This window comes from Gopherus flavomarginatus, chromosome 10, assembly GCF_025201925.1.
Source record: "Gopherus flavomarginatus isolate rGopFla2 chromosome 10, rGopFla2.mat.asm, whole genome shotgun sequence".
In the NCBI taxonomy this organism is placed as follows: Eukaryota; Metazoa; Chordata; order Testudines; family Testudinidae; genus Gopherus; species Gopherus flavomarginatus.
Genome location: NC_066626.1, coordinates 13,937,325 through 13,961,436, shown reverse-complemented (window position 1 = coordinate 13,961,436; position 24,112 = coordinate 13,937,325). Strand labels below are relative to the sequence as shown.

The 24,112-nt window shown below is 43.4% G+C and overlaps 1 protein-coding gene across 4 annotated transcripts in view; it reads left to right on the top strand.

The window, feature by feature from the left end:
• The window catches only part of VWC2L (von Willebrand factor C domain containing 2 like), a 140,857-nt gene that overhangs the window by 31,581 nt on the left and 85,164 nt on the right, over window positions 1-24,112 (top strand). The gene's annotated exons all lie outside the window — the stretch shown is intronic.

Genomic DNA, 24,112 nt, shown 5'->3' with positions numbered 1-24,112 from the left:
GGTCAGCGTTTGTAGTGCAAGCATTTATTTTCCATTGACAGATGCCCAGTGCACCACTTGTGCCATAATATCACCACTGCCATAACAATAGCACACAAAGCGAGGAGCCTGTGTCAGGATACAAAGCATCTCTAACCATTGCAGTAACATGACTGACATTATGACTTCATTCAGTGAGGTCGGCTTCTGGGCATTTTTAGGGTGGCATTACACCATAGAGTCAGAATCAGCCAATCAGATCCTCGTTTTGTAAAGCCCACTTTGTAGCTGTATGCGTTCACTGGAGAATGGAAGGGAACGGAGCCTTAACCTTAGGCTAAGTGTAATTCAGTGTTATTTGTCTCCATTCGTTTCTGCTAGTACTTACCTAAGTAGCATTTACAGTGGCACTCAGTCTATCCTGGCCACATCTCACCCCTTGAGACATTCTCTTTAGTCACACATTGGGAGAAATTCAGAGGTGAGTCTAAGCAGGTGAAACTTATACTGTCTTCCAGCCCACTTCACCTTTGAGTTATGTCAGCTTATACTCAGTAAGATCACAGGTCCAGTAATACTCTCAGACTTGTGTCCGTATCTTCTTATCATTGTGGAACTTCCACTCCCTACACATCTCTCGAGTTGTGTGAAATGTTTTCATTGTGGCTTTTGGTCAAAAATGAAAATGTTTGCACAAAAACGTCACTGACAATAAAAAGTTCTCGTCTTTACACACCTCCCTTTCCAAACCCTGCCTCTGAAACTAAAAAATATATATTTTTTTTTTCAGTAAAAGGTTTTAGTAGATTTTTTAACTGAAAATTTTTACCAAAAATGGAATTTGGAAACGCAAAACTTTTAACCAAAACCCTTTTTTAAAAAAACCAAAAATGTTTGTTATTAAAAGAACAAAAATGTTACCGATAGTTTCAGTTTTTTGTAAAAAAAAAAAAACAAAAAAACCCCCAGAATTTTTATGGGAAATTTTGACAAAGATAACATTTGTTTATATTTCCCAGAAAAATAATTACTATTTTTTTCATCGATTTGAGACAGCATCTCTGAATGTGACCCACTAAGTCTGTGTTTTATGCTCAATAGCTTACGTACCAAGGAATCTAAGAGAAGGCTGTAGCAGAAAACACAGCTATGTGGAAAATGTAACTTTAACGTTCTGAGTTCTCGATGTGTGTGTAAGTGTAATTTAGGCTCCCTTAGGTCCAGTGAGAATCACTTACACATGCTATCACAATGTAGTTTGCGTCATCGTATACCTCACCTCTATATTTGGCCTGTTGAGTCCCTGAAGCATTTACTGTCCAAGGATGAATCCTTGTACTCCAATGAGCTCTGATTAGATCTGTACCTCATCTGTTGGTTTCAGCACTCAGTTTCCTTTCTGTGGTTTACTCCAGGTGGGTGTTTGCTTCCAGGTTTAAGCTTCCCAGAAATGAAAGTTCAAGTGATCTTCAAACAAACCCAGTGAAAGAGATCAGCATCAGAATGAGACCAGTCAGCTTCCCCACCCGATCCCTCCCCAGAGCTACGCTGTCCCCCCAGCAGGCCCAAGTTCAACTCTGCACCTTGTCTACTATGGAAGCCCAGTGACCTTCTACTTCCTGCTCATCTGTTGCCCTCAGAATGCAGGCTGCAGGCTGATCATTCCTCCCCCGCAGAGGGATCTCCAAGAAACAAGTTAGTGGAGTCAGCCTGCAGGCTGTACTCTGAAGAGCCATCTCTGCTACTGGTCTGCTGGGTGACCTTGGGCAAATCACTTCATCTCCCTGTGCTTCAGCTTCCCCCTGTGTGGAATGGGGATAATGATCCTGACCTCCTTTGCAAAGCGCTTTGAGATCTACTGGTGAAAAGTGCTTTGTTAGAGCTAGGTACAATTATTATGCTCACCCCAAGCCATTTACGATCAAGAGCCCAGGTCTGTTAAGGACAGTGGGTTTCTGAGGCAAGGGAGGATGGTGAGGAAGAAATATGGGAGATTAAGGCTCACTGGTTATCTGTCTGTCCATGTCATGGCTTTGTTATTATAAGAAACATGATGAGCAGACTCAGTCATTCCTCTTTGGCATTATTGTTTCTATTGGCCATCACGATAGATGACCTATCATCTTGGGGGAGTGTATCCTGGGAACCAGGGACTCTGAAAAAGTTTGGTGGTTGGGACATATAATCAGCTGAACATGAGCTCCCCGTGCAATGCTGTGCCAAAAAGGCTAAGGCGATCTTGGGATGCATAAACAGTGGACTTTCGAGTATGAGCAGAGAACTTATTTTAATTCTGTATTTGGCACTGGAGTGATGGCTGCTGGAATCCTGTGTCCAGTTCTGGTGCCCACCATTCAGGAAGGATGTTGATCAATTGAGGAGGGTTCGGAGAGAAGCCATGAGACTGATTAAAGGATTAGAAAACCTGTCTTACAGTGACTGACTCAAGGAGCTCAATCATTTAGCTTAACAAAAAGGTTTAGGGGTGACATGATTCCAGTCCATACGTAAATCTAGCAGAGAAAGGTGTAACGTGTAATTAATCGTGGGAACAGTTTACCAAGGATCATGGTGGATTCTCCATTGCTGACCATTTTTAAATCAAGACTGGATGTTTTTCTAAGAGATCTGCTCTAGGAATAATTTTGGGGAACTTCTATGGTCTGTGATCTAGAGGAGTCAGGTTAGATGCACACAATGATCCCTTCTGACCTTGGAATCTATGAATCTATGAAATCCTAGCTACCTTGTTCGCAAAACCGTGGAAAGATATCAAATGTGTCACCTCACCTTCCGAATCCCTCTGACATATGCTAAAATGAGGTTTTGCATCACTTTCAGGAAGAAGCCAGCTAGCCATGTTCAGACCAAGCTTTTATTTCTGAAAACTCCACTGCACACAGTCAATTAAAGATAAGTTTCACAAATGCACTCATGGATAATTCTGTTTGACAGTCTCACTTAACAGAGTGATACAATTTTTCCCCCACCCTACAGCTTTTGTTTTCCATTTAAAAAAAATATTTCAGTGGAAAGATATGTTGTGATCAAAAGATTTCAGCTCAGTGTTACTGCTTGTCTGGTTATTGTCTTATAAAGGCAAATGAAGGATATTTGTGGATATAATTGTATGTGCAGAGCAGTGTGCGATGCAGATTCTCATCTAAAAAGTTATTCCTTATGAATTTAGGTGGAAAAGCCATTATTGTTGGTTAAGATAGAGCCCCATGTCCTTTGCTGTTCTTTCTTTTGTAAGCAGTGTAGCTTGCTTGTATGTTGCTGTCATTAACTGGAGAATAATTTCCTTTTGATACATTGAGAATAATTTTCATGGCTGTCTTAATTATGTGTTGCCAAGGACAGAAGCGCTGTGCAGAAGTAAGGTTAATGCAGAAATGCGTTGACTCTACCATACCTGACCTGAAGATTCATAAGCAGCCAATATCAATTCCTTTCCCCTGCATCCTGAACATGAGGGTCTGGAGATTTACTCCTAATTGTCAAAAGAAATACAACCGTTATCTTGTGCGTTGAAAAATTCAGTGAAGTGGCTGCAAAGCTTGTTGTATCAGGCAGCTTAATCAAGTTGCACATACAGTAGGCAGAGTTCAGTGCAAGGCTAAAATTTGGTAGGAAACATTTCTTCTTTCATGTCCCATCGTCCAAATTGTCACAGTAAATTTTGAGGGTGATGGCTTCAGGTACTGTACAGGGTTTTTGACTTAAGATGAAAGGTTACTGGATTTCCAGTTCTCCAGGAGTGACAGAATACAACATTATTGCCCCAAGTTCTTCTTTATGGTCATTTTGACTTTTCCAGATAAAAGTCTGTCAACTATTGTTAACTTTCGTCTCTACATGATCTTAAACTTGCCTGTTATTATTTAAATCAAGCTCACGACTGCCATGGTCTGTGATGTCCCTCCTGCCCCCTGGACTTTACTTTATTCTCAACAAGAAAACTATCCACTCATTTCACACTGAAGCAAGAGCAGCAGTCTATGTAAGAAAATTCCCACTAAGATGTCCCTAGAGCTTTTTCACCTAGGTCTTTCTGCACATGTGAGTGCATTGTTATTTCTCATATTATATTTTGTCATGTGCTCTTGGACCCTTCCATCTCCAACGTCCAGCATGAGATGTCATGTGCTCTTGGACCCTTCCGTCTCCAACGTCCAGCATGAGATGTCATGTGCTCTTGGACCCTTCCATCTCCAACGTCCAGCATGAGATGTCATGTGCTCTTGGACCCTTCCGTCTCCAATGTCCAGCATGAGATGTCATGTGCTCTTAGACTCTTCCGTCTCCAACGTCCGGCATGAGATGTCATGTGCTCTTGGACCCTTCCATCTCCAATGTCCAGCATGAGATGTCATGTGCTCTTAGACCCTTCCGTCTCCAACGTCCGGCATGAGATGTCATGTGGTATTGGACCCTTCCATCTCCAACGTGCGGCATGAGACTCTACTCACCTTTTTCACCACTTCTTGTTGCTAATTAAGGGTCAGAATTGCAGCTAAAGTCATTCAGCTGAAATCGGTGGAGCCACACCCTTGGATACTACTGAGCATCCGAGCGATTGTCTCCCAATCAGCCGGGTCATATTCTCAGATTGGTCTGTCCCCTTGTTTGCTTCTTGTCACTTAACACAATTTCCATATTTACTCTCACCAAAGGCTTTTCTTGAAGTGAGCAAGTGGTGAGTGAAGTACCCAGTCTCAGAGACAGAGCTCAAGATCAGTGGTTGGACATACTTTAAAGCTCTTTCCTAAGGATAATTGGTAGGTTGCTCTTTATGATCCCTTAAATCCTCTTGAATACACTCTGGCACAGCCTGTTTTTTTTTTCTTTTTTTAAGTTTATGATTCCAATTCTTTTAATCTGATTTAAGCTGCTGTCCAAGTTAAATGGGTTCTTCTCGTTTTTGTCTCTGTCCCTTAACAGTTATCACTTTTGGATCATGGGGAAAAAATGCACAAGATGAGAGAAACTTCCCCATGCACAAGATTGTTTGCCTAGGACCAAGTCCTGCATTAGGACTTGAGGATTTGGATCTTATGTTTTAATGTCAAACAAGGAGAACAGCTCGGCTATAGACTATAGCCCTCGGGAAAGACAAAATAGGTTGTTTTTTCCCTATGCTGTTTTGTTAGTTCCAGTGTGATCTTTACCCACTGCTCTAAATTGGCTCTGCTTGATAAAGTTCCATGTCAGGTTTGCATCCCACTTCCCATTCACTGCTCTGCTGAAGAAAAATCCAGATGCATTTTAAAATTAAAAGAAACTAGACTGGTTTGGGAAGTGTAGTTGTGAGTGAAAACAAGGAAAGGGCAAAATAAGACGATGCAATGAATTCCCAGAGGTCTCCTATTCTCACGAATTATAGGCACTATTTTAAAATTCTTTCCCAAAATAATGTTGACATTAGCAAGAATTCATCACTGGGGCTTTTGTGGCATGCCTATGTCACAGAAATTAATTTAAAAATCCAATAAATGCAGCCCTAGACTAGTTAACATTTTTCTCCACTAAAGTGTGAAATTCTTTTCAGAGCAAAAGCTTTCTCACCCACTTACATGCACATTAATGCAGTTGCTAAAATATTTGACTGTGCCCTGGCATTTTCATTTTCAGGAGGGATGAGCAAGATAAGCCTTGTACATTTCTGATTTGGGCTCTGGCTTTCACTTTAATTTTATTTTTGTTGCCACTAACCCTCAAGAAGGTAATTAGTTACACACAACAAAACAGATGAAACCTAACACATCTACAATTAAATACTTTCCAGCAACTGTGCTTATTTACTAGCTGCATAGACTATTGGCGAGATTCACAATGAAATATTGGGCAGGAGAAAGATGTTTCATAGATAATCTGTCACCGTGTCTGTAATTAAAGTTTTAAATTATCACAGTTGATACAGATTTTAAAATGCAAAGTCTGATTCTTTCCTCTGTACTCAAGGAAGGGTCCCATTGATTTCAGTTGGAGTTTTACCTGGGTAAAGAGGCCAGAATCGGGCACAGTTATTATGTATATTTATTTTAATAGGCTATAAATATTAATAATTCCCTACAAATATCCTTATCTTTGAGGGCATGGGCACAAATTAATGTAAATAACAATTTATTTCCTTGAATAGAAATCCACATTTCACCTAAGCTTCTTTCTTAATTTATTTAGAATATAAATGCACTACTGATTATTTTGGGTTTGAGTTAATTTATCATAGAGTCATAGAAGATTAGGATTGGAAGAGACCTCAGGAGGTCATCTACTTCAATCCCCTTCTCAAAGCAGGACCAACACCAGCTAAATCATCCCAGGCAGGGTTTTGTCATGGCGGGCCTTAAAAACCTCTAAGGATGGAGATTCCACTACCTCCCTAGGTAACCCATTCCAGTGCTTCACCACCCTCCTAGTAAAATAGTTTTTTCCTAATATCCAATCTAGGTCTCCCACATTGCAACTTGAGACCATTGCTTCTTGCTCTGCCATCTGCCACCACTGAGAACAGCCTAGCTTCATCCTCTTTGGAAACTCCCTTCAGGTAGTTGAAAGCTGCTATCAAATCCCTCATCATTTCTGTTGCCCTCCGCTGGACTCTCTCCAATTTGTCCACGTCTTTTCTGTAGTGGAGGGCCCAAAATTGGACACAGTACTCCAGATGTGGCCTCACCAGTGCTGAATAGAGGGAAATAATTTCTTCCCTCGATCTGCTGGCAATATTCCTACTAATGCAGCCCAATATGCCGTTAGCCTTCTTGGCAACAAGGGCACACTGCTGACTCATATCCAGCTTCTCAACCACAGTAATCTCCAGGTCCTTTTCTGCAGAACTGCCACTTAGCCAGTCGGTCCCCAGCCTGTAGCAGTGTCTGGGATTCTTCCATCCTAAGTGCAGGACTCCACACTTGTCCTTGTTGAACCTCATCAGATTTCTTTTAGCTCAATCCTCCAATTTGTCTAGGTTACTCTGGACCCTATCCCTACCCTCCAGCGTATCTACCTCTCCCCCAAGCTTACTGTCATACACAAACTTGCCAAGGGTGCAATCCATCCCTTCATCCACATCATTAATGAAATGTTGAACTAAACCGGCGGCAGCCCCACTGTTCCCTCTAATCTTTTACGTCCATGTGCAGAATAAATTTTGATATGTGCACCAATATAGAGGTAATGTGTGACACATCACTTTCATATTGGTGCACATAACGAAACTAATGTGGTGGGGTTGGGGCCAAGGGGTTTGGAGTGTGGGAGGGGGCTCAGGACTGGTACAGAGGGTTGGGTGTGGGGGGATGAGGGCTCTGGCTGGGGGTGCAGGCTCTAGGGTATGAAACAACCTCGGTTTAGGGCACCTTTTCTAACCTTCTCCCCATGTGTGGTGAGCACAGGGGATCCTAAAGAGGACTGTCCAGTCACGATAGTAGCTGCCAATTGCACTCCTGCCTTGTCCAGGTGCCAGATGACCATCTCACTACCACTGCCCATTTGCAGATTCATAGCCAGGGACTGCCAAATTCACTGATCCTGTCACCGTCACCACCAGACCATCGCCGCAGGGCTTGTAAAGTTGGAAAGATGTTATTTTCTGTGGTAGAAACCTGCACATGATTTCTTTTAGCGTGGGGAAGCTGATGCACCTACAGCAACCACACAGCCATGACAAGTTGGAGGTCTGGGGCCCAGTGGCAGGGAAAGTCTGAAACGACTGGAGATCTCCACTTGCTGCAGCCTTCATCCGCTTTCACAGCTGTTGAGAACCGAGGACCCTCTTCCTCCTGATCCACTGTTGAGGACTTGGGGGACCTCCCCTCAGACATGCTTTGTCTGGGACCTCCCCTCAGACATGTTCTTCTTGGGAGACCCTACCAGGAACATGATGCTCCCAACAACTTAGCTCTGAGGCTCATTGGAACATGCAAGTCCCTTCATCACAACAAGGCGACGGTCCCCAAAGAGGTGAATGGAATTAATGTATATTAGGAATAGATACCTTTGGAAATTAGGTTGCTTTTGAGTTCATCATAGAATTTCTGGAGTAAGAGAAGCAGAATAGCATCTGGAGGCCTGGTGGAAGATCACACCTCTTACAGAACTATTATTAGCCTTTTTTTCTTCTTCTTTTTGTTAACTCCTTTCTTCTAGCATAATCATCTTGAAGAAGCTAAATATTTGGTCAGGTTATGGGCACACAGAAAGATATGCCATTTAAAAGGCTAGGTAGTTGGTGGCCAATTAATTTTTCACTCGGGCTGTGGCAAGGCTAAAGGGAACAGATAGAGAATGTCCTCTACTTATTGGTATCCCCTGTCTCTCCTATGGTGTTTGAATCCAAGGTGCTAGCTGGGATGGTAGAATCTATTTGCATACACTTAAAGCCATAGAAGAAAACAACCATTTGTATGCCTGGAAGTCATAATTGTTGTTAGCAAAGAAGGACTGGGCCAGATCTTCATCTGGTGTGAATTGCAGTCAGTGGAGCCACTTTAATTTACAACAACTAAGGATTTGGCCTATCGAGCTGCTTTAACCAAAAGTGTGTGGATTAGTGTGATAGGCAAAGAACTGATCCAGAAAAGAGAGACTGAGGATCTGGGAAATATGCAGTAAATGCTAGGATTCCTTGCTATGGTAAGAAATACAGGTTGAGAAAAGCCCATGGGACAACTTCGTTAAAACTTTGTGTAAAAACTTGGGAATCATTGTTAATCCTTCACACTGAGAAGAGTCTTCAGATTCCACCATTCCCCTATCTCCAGGGCAGTACGTCTGGGCATAGGTACACTGACAGAACAGGAGCAGTTCAGAAGGTACTAAAATTAAAGCAGGCATGTCATTATTATTCCCAGGGCAATGAAATCATCAGTGTAATTTAGAAGAGTATGCATGATGTTTGTATCCAGTTATGCTACTGCAAACCATTTGGCTGCCTTAGAGACCTAGGATCAGATTGTCAGCTGGTGAAAATCAGTGCAGCCCCATTGAAGCTAATAGACCTGCACTGATTTACACCAGCTAAGGATCCGGCCATTGACTATGTCTATGACTGAGAGGCAAACTATGAAAGATGCTCTAGTGGTCAAGCTTTCTGAAAGAATTACAGAAGGGTTTACTTTGCTCCTCTACTGAATTTGGATTATTAGTTAGAGCTGTATGAAAAGAGCTGCGGAGGCTGGTTTCATGTATTTCTAATTTAATGAATGTTTAATGCCTCTTATTGGTGCCTACTTTTATGTAGAACAGAGAATGTGTAAAAGGGATTGATATGTCGAATAATTGATGTCTGAGGTGCTTCCTTTACATGAAATAAGGAGTTTCTGGCACAAAGAGAATAGAATAAAAATATGAATTAATGATTAGAGCTAAGTGAGTTTGGGAGAAATTAGAATGAAAAACACACTTAGAAGTTTTGTCTCCGTGTTTCCCCTGCCCCCAGCCCTCCATCTTCTCAGACTACCTGGTACAGTCACTAATTTCAGACCTGGGCTTCTGTCTTATTCTCACTCATCCGCCCATACGCCATTTAGAATGCGATCATTCCAGTAATCTTGTTCTGGACATTATCATACGTTTAAGCAGCATCCTTGGTTCTTAAGCTTGCAGAACTCCCACTGGCTTGGTTAAACATGGCTTTAAGGTGAGTCTTTCATCCCAAACCCTGATGTGCTCACAGAGGAAGACCATAGTCTCCCAGACAGGACATCTCCCAAGTAGAGCAGAAAGCTTGTGAGCTTTGTGGAACTGGTTTTCCAGAGGGACCTGCAATTTGTAACAGCATTTCTTCCTGCCCGGGGAAAAGATTGGCAAGTAAGTTATGAAGGTGATGCTCCTTTGCTGCAGGTGAATGAATGGGGTTAACTTTGTACTATATATATGTGCAAGTATATGCAAGTGACAATTTTCCTCTTAATTTTGTTCTTTTCATCAGCTCTTAATCTGCTAGGCAATTTGCACTTTTTGCTGCAGGAAATGAATTACATGAAAGAGAGGCCCCTCAGCATTCCGTTCCAAAAATGACACCTTGGCACCTACCAGTTATTGCAGCGCTGAGAGGCTGAAAACATGAAAATAAAGCACACGAAGAAATTGATGTGAGAAACAGAGACACCTTCAGCATGGCAACATGGGGAACTCCACACCCTTGCTGCTCAAAGGCATGCCAGTTGCAATTAATCATCATCATCTATTTCACTCCAGTGTGTTGGCCCAACCCCTCGCCCTTTGGGTTAGCTCACATCGTCCTCCGCTCCCTGTGGGTGTTTTCATCCTTTCTGTGCTGCAATAAGTAGTCGGTGTCAAGGTGTCATTGGTGGAACGGAATGCTGAGCTGCTTCTCTTTCTCTGAACTGAAAACTAAGGGCTGATTTTAAAAAACAAACAAATAGAGGAAAACCTTCTACAAGGTTGTAGTGAATTCCTCCAGGCTTGTGCTAAGCAAAGCTCAGCAGGATTCAGATGCCTGGGCTTGGTCATCCTAATGTGCGTATAAAACCATGGGGTAAAGAAGAGGGGAATGTTGTTTTCATTTGGGCTTCCCTTGGAGGAGTGCACAGTTCCCCAGGAGCCTGCAGACTCTTCCTGCAGGCCTCCCCAAGTCCTTGCATGGGAAAAGCTCTCACTGATGCCATAGGAAGTGGTAACTTTTATGCTGATGTGACCATAGTAGGCTGGTGTATTGAGGACTGTGTTGGAATTGCAAGCTATCAGAGTGTGAGTGTGTGTGGCAGGGCAGGGGGGATTCCTGGTCCTGTTTGCAGGCTAGGGGGTTCTGTAGGGAAGCCAGCAATTCTAGATCTCAGCAGTCAGCCAGCAGCTAGCCAATGGAGGGTAAGGCAGGGTGAGTTTTACCTCTCTGTTTTAGGATGCAGCCTTCTTTGGTTCTCTCTGAGTATGTCTTCACTGGAGCTGGGAGTGTGCGTCCCAGCTCAAGTAGCTAGATGCAGGCAGTACAGGCAATAGCTTAGGCTAGCCACCTGAGTACCTGTCTAGGGGGTCTGGGCGGGTTTGTACTCAGGTGACTAGTACCAGCTGCTGTCCATGCCGCTACAGCTACACTGTTATTTTTAGCACTAGTTTGAGCAGAGCTGGGGCAAGTCTGTCTACTCGAGCTGGGAAGCACGTTCCCAGCTGCAGCACAGGCATAGGTCTGTTTTATCATTCTGAACCTTCCAGCAAGAGCAATTTAGGTTCTTATCTAACTTCTCTGTATGCCATGAAACATACCAGATATCACCCAGAGACCTCAACAGAGATAAAGCTCCTTTTGTCCTTGGTGCTGTGCGTGCATATGGTGAGAGACATTCCCTGCCCTGAAGAGCTTACAGTTTAAATGGGCAAAGATAGAAGAAACAGATGAAGAGATGGGAAGTGACTTGCCCGTGGTTACAGAGTAGGTCAGTGGCAGAGACAGGAATAGAACCCAGTCTCGTCTATCTACTGGAACAAGCTGCTTCGTTACAGGAGTAAAGACTGAGCAAGGACTTCAGAATTTGCCCCTATGTAGGTGTGGGTAGTTGATGGACCTCAAAACAAAACAAGGTTAATCATAGCAATACTGCATGAGCATTTCTCAGTATAGCCCAAGGGTGGGCAAACTTTTTGGCCTGAGGGCCACATCAGGGTTCCAAAACTGTATGGAGGGCCAGGTAGGGAAGGCTGTGCCTCCCCAAACAGCCTGGTTCCTGCCCTCGTCTGTCCCCTCCCACTTCCCGCCCTCTGACTGCCCCTCTCAGAATCCCCAACCCATCCAACCCCCCTGCTCCTTGTCTTCTGACCACCCTCTCCCAGCACTCTCGCCCCTAACCACCGCACGGGACCCCACCCCCTATCCAACCCTCCTGCTCCCTGTCCCCAGACTGCCCCAACCTCTATCCAGACCCCTGCCCTTAACCACCCCCCAGGACCCCACCCCCTACCCAGCCCCTCCTGCTCCCCATCCCCTGACTGTCCCCCCCGAACCTCTGCCCCATCCAACCACGCCCTGGTCTCCATCCCCTGGGACCTCCTGCCCCTTATCCCACCCCACCCCCAATGTGAGGCTGCAGGGGAGGGGGGATGGCGGGGGCAGGGCTGGGGGCTAGCCTCCCTGGTCGGGAGTTCAAGGGTCAGGCAAGATAGTCCCGCGGGCCGGATGTGTCCGGCAGGCCGTAGTTTGCCCACTGTAGCCCATACCTTCAACACAGGCTCCAACATAAATTACCAAAGGGCCTAATGGATTTTTTAAATCATTTTTAAAAATTTCTCTTTATATTCTTGTCGTTTAATTTTGCATTCAAGTTTTAGAAAATTAAAAAGATGGCCCTAAAATTCAGAACCCACACAAAACAGACACACAAGGAATGGAACACCGAAGCAGCATGAGATAATATTAAGCAATGCAAATCATACCTAACAAATATAGTCATAATAAATGCAGCTTATCTATGGCCAATCGACCAACAGATATGTATTCAACAAACAAATAACTCATTCTTACTCTTACCAAGAAGGCCCTGAATGTAAATGATATGTCATTTCACCATCCAAGTAAATATGGAAAGACTGTCAAATCTGCCTACACAAATCACAGTGCTATCATGTTTTGATCCTATATATTGTGCACAGAGGTATATATTTCTTAAACTGTAATTATCTGTGAGGAATGCAATGAAGATTTGGAAAATATGCTATATGGGCCTGATCCTCAACTGGTGTAGATTGGCATAACTCTGATTTACACCACCTGAGGATCTAACTCATCATTATATTTGAAATAAACAACATTTTTGTCCCAGGTCAGCATCAGTTCAAAAAGTTTTATTGCTCATTAGTTTTGTTTGGGGAGAGGAGCTGTTGTTTGTTTGAATAAGGGGAAGAGGTTCTGTAGATCTATTTACATGATGAAGATAAAGACATCTATAGGAGGGAATTTACTGTGCACTAATCAGTAAAAGGGCATGGATGCAAACTCAAAAAGTTGTCTGGAAATGTTGAAAATCAGATGTATGTACTAGCAGCAGTGGGGAAATTTTCAAGGAAAGGTTTTCGTTTGTTTGTTTCTTCGTTTTGGTCAGAACATGCCAATTCTTTGAAACCAGAACTGTTGGTGGGAAAGGATCGGTTTTGACAAATTTCCTGTTTTGCAACATTTTGGGAAATAAGTTTTGAAATTGTCAAAACATCAAATTTCGCCATTTTGTAAATGAAAAAGTTGAGTTTTGGGGGGGTGGGATGACTTTTAATTTCAAATTGGAAGTTAAATTATAGTAAAGGTGTAACTAATAATAAAGGTTGAAATCAAAACAAAATGTTCCAGTTGACTCAACCTGATTTTTTTTTGTTTGTTTGTTATGGATTTTCAAGTCAGAAACACTGATGAGATTTCAACTTTTCTTCCTGATTGAGGGCAGAAAATTTGTTCAAAGCCTTAAAAATCCTTATAAGATGGGAAAATCTTTTCTCACTCAGCTCTCAGTTTTACCGAGATAGTTTTGCACCTCATAATTCAGCTAGGCTCAGCAGGAGCAAAAATATCTTTTGTATCTAACTAGCCCAATCCTGCGACATGTCAGGCCTCCTCCCCTTCCATGACAGCTGGGAGCTGAGGGTCCGTGCAGGATTGGGCCCTCAGAATGTATGTAGGAAAAGAGTTTTTATTATGTGCCATGGCAACTGTGCCTTTAATTACATCTTGGCCAATTAAAATACATGAAAAATGACAGGAGATGTAGGTTTCAGAATCCTTGTTCAATATCGCCTCTGTATTTCTGAATCTTATTAGCCAAAGTCACCGCATTTACCAGGTTTCTAGTTTCTCACTTGTGATGCAGAATAAAGCAATGACCCTCCTTCCCCCTCTCATCTCTTAGCATATTAAAAAGAAAAAAGACTCAGAAACTGGGTGCAAGCAATTCCCCTGATTGATTCCTCATTCTGTAGCGGAGTAGAGTGGAGCAAATCTACTGCAGTCCATTTGCAGTGTTTCAGTGCAGGAGGAACACAATGGATCTTTTAAATCAATGGGTTTGATTATACAGCTTCTTCCCCTGTAAGCCCTGGCTGCTAGTTCTCAGAGGGCCCAATCCTGCAAAATCATACTCTCACAGGTAGCGGTTCTGCATTGGAGCAGACTCTTTGAAGTCAATGGGATCTTCCCAGGAGTAAGGATTGCTGGCAGGAGTAAGGGCTGCAGGATCTGATGTCTCACTGTTAATCCCCAGTAAGTGAGAAGTAGAATGCATGCTGACAGTGGGGTCAAAATACCAATTTCAGTACAGCATAGTAATTGCAGATATACTCATTGGTTTACAGATCAGGTCATCAGATGCCAAAAATTAATGAAAAAATTTAGTTTGCCTTTCTTTGACACCCTGCCGTTGATTTGCATAGGGCTTTCGTGCCCTGATAACGCTGCAAGCAAAGGTTCGAGAGATAATTTTTGGTTACTTTTCAAGCGGTGTCACACAAACAAGGAATGCATTACAGGAAATGAAGAGCAGTAATTATAAAGGACTAGGAAAAAACTGTGATTAAAACCAGAAACCTGTCTGTTACACTGGCAATTACTTTTAGTCACTACATGCAGCACAGAAACCACCTTTTTCAACTGTGTTTTGTCTGAGCTGGTGTATACTAGCATAGTTCCATTAACTCCAGTGCAAATACACCAGTTTACACCAACTGAGGACCCAGCCCTGTGTCTGATTTGTTAATAGCTTTGAAATTAAAGAGGAAAAGCTGAATTTCCAGGGCCAGGTCCTCAGCTGGTGGAAATCAGCAGAGTCAGCCAATTTATACCACCTGCAGGGTGGGCCCCTAGGGTTTAGCTCCCCTACCATTCAGGATAGCTGGGACCAAGGGGCTGCCTTCTCAGACCAGAGGAACATTGTGTTGATTAATACACCTAAAGGCTGCAAAACAGAATTTCAGTGTGACACCCAAAGGCTTTTCCATTTATGCTGTGGAGAAGCCAGATCCACTGCAGGGGAAAAAATAAGCTGTTCTTTTTTTCCTGCTGGAGCTGTATGACATGTTCAGTCCTAGCACCACCAGCGAATAGCAGGGGGAGGTGAAGCAGTAGCCCTGTGTGGTGGAGATAAGAAAGGATAAGACAAGTGGGAAAATGGGAATACCCTACCATTTCATGACCTACATAATGCAGCACCCGATGGTGTCGGCAGAAATTGCATTTTAATGTCAAAAGCTCTTGGAGAGGGATTTCACAGGCGTCTGGAAATGCAACCTTATAACAGCAAGCCTCAGTTTCTTTATTTTGGTTTAAAGTGCAATGGCTATTTAGCAGGGACCTATGTGTTCTCTGCTTCACCAGTATCTCCACTATACCTTGGTTTGTCTTGAGATGCACTGGACTTCTAGAAATAAGTGACTACAACATCAGACCTCACCCCTGGCTTTTTCTTTATGTTAGTTAAGGCAGTCTATACCTACTTAACAGAGTAACACACCAGCTCTTTGGGGTTGGGACTGTCTCTTTTTTGTATGTACATGGACATCCCTAGCACAATGGGGCTTGATCCCTGACTGGAACCTCTAGATGCTACCAAATAATGGGCATCTAAATCACCCTAAAAAGGCCACTCAGAACTTCACAGTGGCAGCAGGGATACAAGTCAGAGCATCCTGTTTTGAAAGCCCAGGAACTTGCTATTTGAGTGAAAAGGGATGCTGCTTAGACGACTGAGACCTGCTGCAAACAGAGAAGCAGCTCTAATTCCATCCAGTAGAGGGCAGTGGTACATCCAAATAGGTACTTGCTGTAGGACCTGTTTCTCAAACAGCTCCAGAAGGGTTGCAGTCTAACCTCCCGTTCTTTAAGGCTAGCTGAGAGGAGACCACCTGAAATGATGGGCAAGGAGCCTCGCACCATTTCTCTGCTGTGGCCTGGTGTCACGGCGTGGAAAAGGTTGAGTCCCACTGCTCTAGTGCAACAGAGTCTTCACAACAGAGCAGTGACCTTTTAAAAACGCCTCTTTTGGAATCTGCACACTGAATATTAATGAAATCCCTGAAGTTCCCAATGACAGATGGTGCTTTCCTGACGCAGCCGTTCTCTGTTACGCACAGCAGTGGTTTTCAGAATGCGTGTAGGCACTGTTATTTGCACTTAGTGTGATCTAGGAAAGGTCACCTGCTCCTTCCATTCTACCCCAGCACCAAGCTCACGTTGGATCAAACAAAAGCGCCGCTTCTAAATTCAGGTTAAATAAATCATTAGTCTTATTGTGAAGCCAAAAATGAGATTGAAGGAGACAGCTGGTAATTGGAAGTTCTAACAGTAGCCAAACTTGGCAGGTCCATGTGTGATGCTATTTGACTTCTGGATATGCAGCAGCAGACTGCATCAGACACTGCACTCAGCAAGCAGGCAGTCGTCTCTCAACCCCAAATATGCCTTATTTAAAGCAATAGGGCTTGAAGGCATCACACCTTTTGCATGGAGGATACTGCAGTTTAGAGTAATAGGCCTGGTCTACACTGGTGGGGGAGGGGATCGATCTAAGATACGCAACTTCAACTACAAGAATAGCGTAGCTGAAGTCGACGTATCTTAGATCGACTTACTTCCTGTCCTCACTGCACGGGATCGATGGCCACGGCTCCCCCATTGACTCTGCTTCTGTCTCTCACCCTGATGGAGTTCCAGAGTCAACGGGGAGCACGTTCGGGGATTGATTTGTCGCATCTAGACAAGATTAATAAATTGATCCCCGATAGATAGATCGCTACCTGCCGATCTGGTGGGTAGTGTAGACGTACACGTAGTGAGGCACTGCATCCTAATTCTCATTTACATTATTGGTCATTTTATACAGCTCTGGCAGCATAAAGAGGACTTAGCGGAAATGAGACTCAAGCTCACTGTATATTTTCAAGAACAACTCCTTAGGTTTGTTAATGATAGAGCCCTGGCTAAATGTGTTCCTACATAACCATGGGCCAGATCCTCAGGTGGTGTAAATCAGTGTGTCTCCATTGGCACACTGGCTTGCACTGTTTAAGGCTATGTGGGTTGCCCTGGGACATAGTTACTGAATGGTACAGTTACACAGGAGAGTTTACCGCAAACCAGCAGTTGTACGTGCTGATTTGACTGCAGTTTTGTATTTTTTTGTCAACAATATTTTTAATTGGGGAAGTGGTGCAGGTGACACTGGGGAAACATTGCAAAGTTAGAATAGCACCGTACTGATCTACTGCAGTGTTTCTCAACTAATGGGTTTCAACACACAAAGGGGTCACGAAAGGCTATTTGGGAGAAATCACAATATTCTAATATTCAAATTCTAAAGCAAAGCAAAGAAAGTATCCAGAACCTCTTTGGGGATGGCCAAAACCTTCAAAGTTTGTGAGGTCGACCCTGTTAGTAACTGTACTAGTAGCCCCACCCCCTTCATGCGCATGGAGGCAATCGTCTCCGACCAGCTCGCTCCATGACTCCCTGCACATCCTTACCCATCATAGTCAACTATTCTGTGTCAACCTCTTGAAACACTTAGTGTACGTCTACACTGCAGTAAAAGACCCGTGGCAGGGCTGCTATTGTCCTAGGTCAGCTGACTCAGGCTCGCCTGGCTCAGGCTGGAGCCCATGGGCTGAGATCCTGTGAGGGGGGGGGGCGGTCTCAGAGTCCAGGCTCAAGCCTGAACCCAAACGTCTACACTGCAGGGTTTAGCCCTGCAGCCAAAACCCCTGCAAGCCCAAGTCATCTGATGTGGGCTCTGAGGCTCAGTGCCAAGGGATTTCTATCGCAGTGATGACATACCCACAGAGAGAGAAATTATACAGGCTTGTCATTGTCATCACTGAGATATTCTTTACTCTTATAGTGAATGGCGGGGGCACTGGGGGCTGTTAAATGTTCGACTTTGAATAAGGGGTCACCAGCCTGCAAATGTTGGGAAACATTGACCCACTGGAGCTTGATTACACCTTAGGGCTAAAAAAGATCTCCACGCCATTTCCTTCCAATACTGTGGTAGCGAACAGCTGACTAAACCCAAGAAGATCTATCTGCATTGAATTCCATCAGGGGCACAATTCACTCAGGGTTTGCTCCCTGCCCGATCACTTCCACTGGCGATGCAGAGTGGGTGGAGAATGTTACCAAATCAGAAAGGTACCATTTTGCACATATATAAATGGATCCATAAGGGGTAAGACTACAATGAATCTGGCCCCTTATCCTTTGTAGACAGCTTCCTGCAACATGAGCTACTTGGACTTGATGAATGACGCTATGCTTCATGTTCCCAAGCCATCTCAATCACTTGTCCAACATGTCATATTTTGCAGTTGTGCGTGTCACCCAGAAGTCCCTGGTTTTCATACTTTTTCCCTAGATTAAAACTGCAAAAGCAATTGAGGATTTATGGTGCACGTTCTGCCGGAGAGTCTTTGGGACAGAAAAAAACAAAGCAAAACAAAAAACATCTGCAACATCAACAGAAATGACCGTGCCGTTGATACTTTAGCTTCTAAATGTAGTCAAGTGTGTCTTGTAGTGTGGACCAGGTTTTACTTCTTATTAGTGCTTTTGATAGAATCTCACTGGCATTCAGCCCTCTGACAGTGGCTCTGTGCAGCTCAGAAGATGCTGTTGGACTCTTTGAGTGTATTTCTAGCTCAAAGATTAGCATTTAACTGCAGAGAAAGGATTTTATAAAGCGTAAGTTGTTTGTTCATCAGCATAGGCGACAGTTGCACATCACAAGGAGGAAGGTGGCAAAATGAGATTCTAGATTAGAAAGCTTGACATTGAAGCTAGCCCAGTATAGCCCCCAAGATCATTAGAATGAACTGCACAGCCCGGCAGGGATAGACAACACTCCACAAAAGTATTTAGTCTCGCTGCCTGATTGCTCACTTGTGATACGGTGGTTAACAATCCCGTTCTGTAGCATATGTAGCTGACACTTGGAGAAGCTGCCATTTATTAAGAAGTTCAATCAGGCTGCCCAGCAGCAAAAGTCAGCTTCCAACCGGCTCGGCAAGAGTGGCCAATAGCAAATGAAAGCCCATGTCACAGTTTTATCACTCAGCTCTAGTCAGCTCCTTTTAATTAAGGCAGAACAAAATAGCTTTCAAAAGGGCTTGTTACCAGCAGAAGAGTGACATGAATGCAGAGAAGAATCACCCTTGATATAAATAAGAACTGAAAATGAAATATATAGAGGAGACACTATGACTGTAGTGTCCCGGTATGGATAGACTGTGTTTAATGGTTATTCCACCACCACCACCACCACCACGCTGCTTCAATCAGCCTTGTGGATTCCAAAATTAAAACTGCTTGCCAGCATTGCCAACTGCAAGATCTCAAGGAAGGCTTTCCTTAAAGTGGTACCAGGACACATCTTTCAAAAGAAATGTTTCACCGGTTCAGACAGTGACAATCCTTCTTTAGACGGGAGATGTTTTGGGTTATAACTCTTTGGAGTCTGATCTTTGGTGCAGTCACTGGCGAGGAATAAAGAGGAGAAGAAAAAGAAAAAAAAAGAATGAAACCAAACAACCAGAGCAACGTCTGGAGCTGGCAAGTTTTCATCTTCCAAGGTCACTGCTGATTTCATTTGGAAAGTGTTCTGCTCTCTTTTGCAGTTTTGGCTATAGCAGTAGCCCTAACCATATGTACAATGGCCATCTGGAAATCTGCTCCTCACTTTAGGGAGCATTACATCAATTTGCCTTGAGACTGTGTTTACTCACTGGCACTGCTGTTTCTTTTCAGTGGCTGCATGCGCTGCTTCCTAGTTTACTCCAGTTTCTACTAATAGCCAAAACAAACAGTGGTAACGTCTATAATTCTCCATGGAGGAGGCAGTCGCGTCCTGAGGACGGAATGCTTCCTCCAGTGTTTCTTGATAATTTGTACCCTTCTTTCTTTTTACAGCCATGTAGTTGTTGAGTTCGGCTTTTGTTACATGCATTCAAGACTACTTGTACCCTGTTTCTTTCTCCAGCTTAGGAAATGCTCAGAGGTATAATCAGGCCCTTCCACAGTATTTAATTAGCCATAATTAAAGGCATCTACACAAAACACAGGCTTTTCAACGCCTATTCTTATGTTCCACTGCTAATGAATTAAGTAATTAATTGGCATTGAAAAAATACAATAGGAAACATCAGTCTTTTAAAGTGACACATTTTTAACCATTTTGTTAAAGCATTAACTTACTATCTAAGGAAAACAAGATAATTTGTAATAAGGGGAGTGAAACTCCTCAGAGCTTGGGTGTATTATGTTGTTTGCAATGGCATGGTGATTTCAGAGTATCAGTAGGGTCACTCGGGTCTTTACCCCAAGCCCTGTGCAAGGGGCAGCCCTAGATGCCGATTGTTCCCTCCTCACCCTCTGGGTGAATACCTAGTGCATCAGTATTGGCTTGCACATCAAGGGGATGAAGCCAAGGCCATTATTGGTGTTTCCCCCACACACACCTATGTAGGGTGAGCAATGTAGTGGGCCCATGGAGGGCCCACTGCACACTGGTGCCATAACCATGGGGGACACAGGGACATGCTCCCCCACATTTTTTTAACAAAAGAAACAGAAGAGCAGAATTCATGTCCCCTACAGATTTTTTTTTCCTTGCAAAATAATAGCTTCTTCTGCGAAGGCTCTGCAATTACACCTTTCACCCACCAGGGGTGCTTGCACCACTACCCATGGTTTGGGTAGGAACCCCAAAGAAACAAGGGGACATGTTTACCCCCTTACTGCACTTCACAGCCACAATCTGGCATCATGACCCTTCATTCCTCACCACTGACAAAACATCAAAAGTTTGGCCAGAAATCAAGCTGGTCCAGTGATTGGGGTGCTGCCCTTAGACGCAGAAGAATTGGTTTGAATTCTCTGCTCTGCAAAAGGTTCCCTTGGACAAATCACATAGGCCCAGATCCTCAAAAGCATTTAGACACCTAAATGCCTTTAATTTAAATTAAAGTTAGGTGCCTAAATAACTTTGAGGATCTGGAGCTTGGTCCCTCTGTGCCTCAGTTCCCCATCTGTACAATGAGGATAATAGCACTGCCCTACCTCACAGAAGTGCGGTGAAGATAAAGGAATTACTGTGGTGATGGAGGCTGTATGAATGCCACAGAAAGATTTGAATTGGTTAATGTGGCTGATCCAAGAATAATTTCTCAAACAAGAAAAAGATCTTGAAGGATTCTAATAATAATCTGAAATCTGTAAAAGAAACTTCATAGTGGGAGCCTGATTCTCTACTGCATTGCAACTTGGGTAATCATTCATTACAGTGCAAACTGGGTATAAAACCCACCAGCTCAGAATGGGATCACTTGTCACCCATTCTGCCCAGGTACAGATGCCTACACGTTGAAGAAGCAGCCCTTTTGCACTGTAGTGGTGCCCAGAATGACTGGCACACAGAGGTATGCCCAGTTTCCAGTTGGTGATTTAATTAAATGCAACTGCTTTCCCAAAACAGTGGCATATGCTCATTTTATTTGATCAACAACCTGACTCCCTGCACGACACTGCAATCCAGCAATATACGAAGGTCATAAATCTCATTAATTGCATTTAAATGACAAGGCCTTGTGCTGGAAAAACTGGGGAAAAAATTGATTTGCAGCTTTACTGATGTCTGTTAGCTACATTTTCCAGCCTGAGGCAAAATGGACCCTGAACCTGTTCACTTGGGGTACCTAACTATTTGCGTCTCGTTGACGTCAATAGGCATCTTTCCAGTGATTTCAAAGGGCTTTGGCTCAGGGCCTTGGAGCCAAACCCACCACCAGCCTGACTAAAAGGACTTGGCATGGGGGTAAAGGGGGAGGGAAGTCCTGTTGTGATTGTGGCGCATGGGTTCTTCCACCCTCAAACTACAAAGTGCCACATCCAGGCCACTGTATCAGCCCTGCAGTAGATGCTGCGTTAGTATCATCATCCTATGTGCACCCCTCCATGACATGTTTGGCCACTGGAACTGGGTAGCCAGAGTGCCATCATTCCTGGCCTGATCCGTCTGTCTCTCCAAATTGCACAAGAGGTGCAGACTTCTGCATTGGCTCACAGCATCTTGCCTCCCTCTCATTCCACAGTGGAAATGAGTCAATTCTAGAGTGGTCCGAGCTAAGGGAGCCAGCTGAATGACAGGTGGTAGGAAGGCAGCGTAAAGAGTGGCACTCATTCATTTCAAGCTAGCGTGTGTTTCTCTGAAGTGGCCTGCACTCCAGAAGACGTGGGTTAATCAGCACACATTGTGCTCTTTTACATTCCCATGCAGTACATGTTATTGTGTGATCCCCACGCTCCTGCTATCTGTACTGACAAGAGAAGTGCCCCAGCTGCAAAATGTTGCAGATGGATTCAGATGAAAGCAGAACTCTTTCCAGAGTTCGGTAGACATTTGGATCTGGAGAATTACCCTAGAACTCTGGACTGTTTAACTTTTTAACTAACACAGTGATGCATATTCTGAAGAACGTAAATATTGAGGAAATCCATGTACTTCTCATAGTAGAAGGGTTATTATGTATTTGTTTCCCTGAATTTGTTTTCCCTCCTAGGGCATCACTGTCAGAAATTTAGAGTCCCTACATAAATTAAGAAAGTACATTTCTTTCGTTGTGTTTATTCACTTCCTCGCTACTTCTCCAGAGTCAGTCATTTATAATGGGTCTCCTCAAACACAATTAGGGTATGTCTATACTACTCGCCAGATCAGCAGATAGTGTTCGATGTATCGAGGTTCGATTTATGGTGTCTTATCTGGATGCCATAAATCGATCCACTAATCGATACCCGTACTACGCCTCGGCAGGAGGAGTAAGCAGAGTCGACAGGGGAGCTGCGGCAGTTGACTCGCCGCCGTAAGGACAGCCAGGTGAGTCCAACTAAGATACTTCAACTTCAGCTACACGAATAGCTATCCTGGGAGACCTGCAGAGGTAGAGGGGGGTTTGCTTTATTAAGGCCCCATCCAAAGCACATCAGTGGACGTCTTTCCACTAACTTCAATGGGCTTTGATTTAGACACTAAGGCCCCGATTCTGCGAAGTGATATGTGTGAGCAGATCTCTGCACGTGAGCTGCATTGGCTCCAACAGGGCTCTCTGTGGGGAGCAGGGCACAAATGCATGCATTGAAAGATTGTGAAGAAAACAGTTAAATTGCAGTTGACAGTTAAATTTACATATCACTCGCATCTTGCCCCATCTTGGTTTGTGGCCAGTCTTTCCTAGACTGTGAGTTTTGGGCACAGCAACACTTATCATTACAGCTATGTGGGAATTGCCACATTTCTGAAAAATGTGTTTTCATTCCAAACTGAAATGAAACCAGAAAATTTCTAAAATTTCCCATGAAACAAACATTTTGAAAAAAATTGAGTTTGGGGTCAATTGAAATATTTTATTTCAGTTCCAACTTTTTAATGCTTATATTATGGTGTAATTTATAATGTAAGCTGAAACACATTTTGAAATGAAAAGTCATTTTGAAAGGAAACACTGAAATGGTCTCACAAGGCTTAAATGGTATGCTCCATTCAACTGATCCAAGTGGTTAGTTTCTTTTCTTTAACAATGTTTTCTCACAACTGACACATTTTGATTTCAATGAATTGACATGTTCCAATGGAAAAAATGTTTTGTTTAGAAATTTTTCACCCAGCTCTACTTATCGCTGTTGTGTTTAGGTTCCAAATGGAAAGGGGGAATCTTTCATTCCTTCGCATAGATCTACATGCTTTATGAGCAATTGCTTAAGGTTCACATTATACTGATAATCAATCACTGTGCTGACTTTTGTACTAGAGCTGCTTCATATAGCAAAATTTTGTTAACTAGCTGTAGTTCCATTAGCAAGTAAGGTTTGCCCGGGTTCCTTTGGTATACACGCTGGCACTATTTTTTAAATTAATTTATTTATTTTTGGTGGTTTAGAAGAACTGTGTTGTTCCGAAATTGGCACAATCACAGTTTCCACCTCATTTATAACCAATATAAAAAAAATGCATAAACCATCGTACACAGCTGTAGCGGTGGAGTTAGATTCAATTTTGGCTTTCTGCTGACTTGACTTGCAGCCAATACTCTTACATACATCATCTATGATTGCCTTTAAAGGAGGAAACACAGCTTTAATTCTGCTACTGAA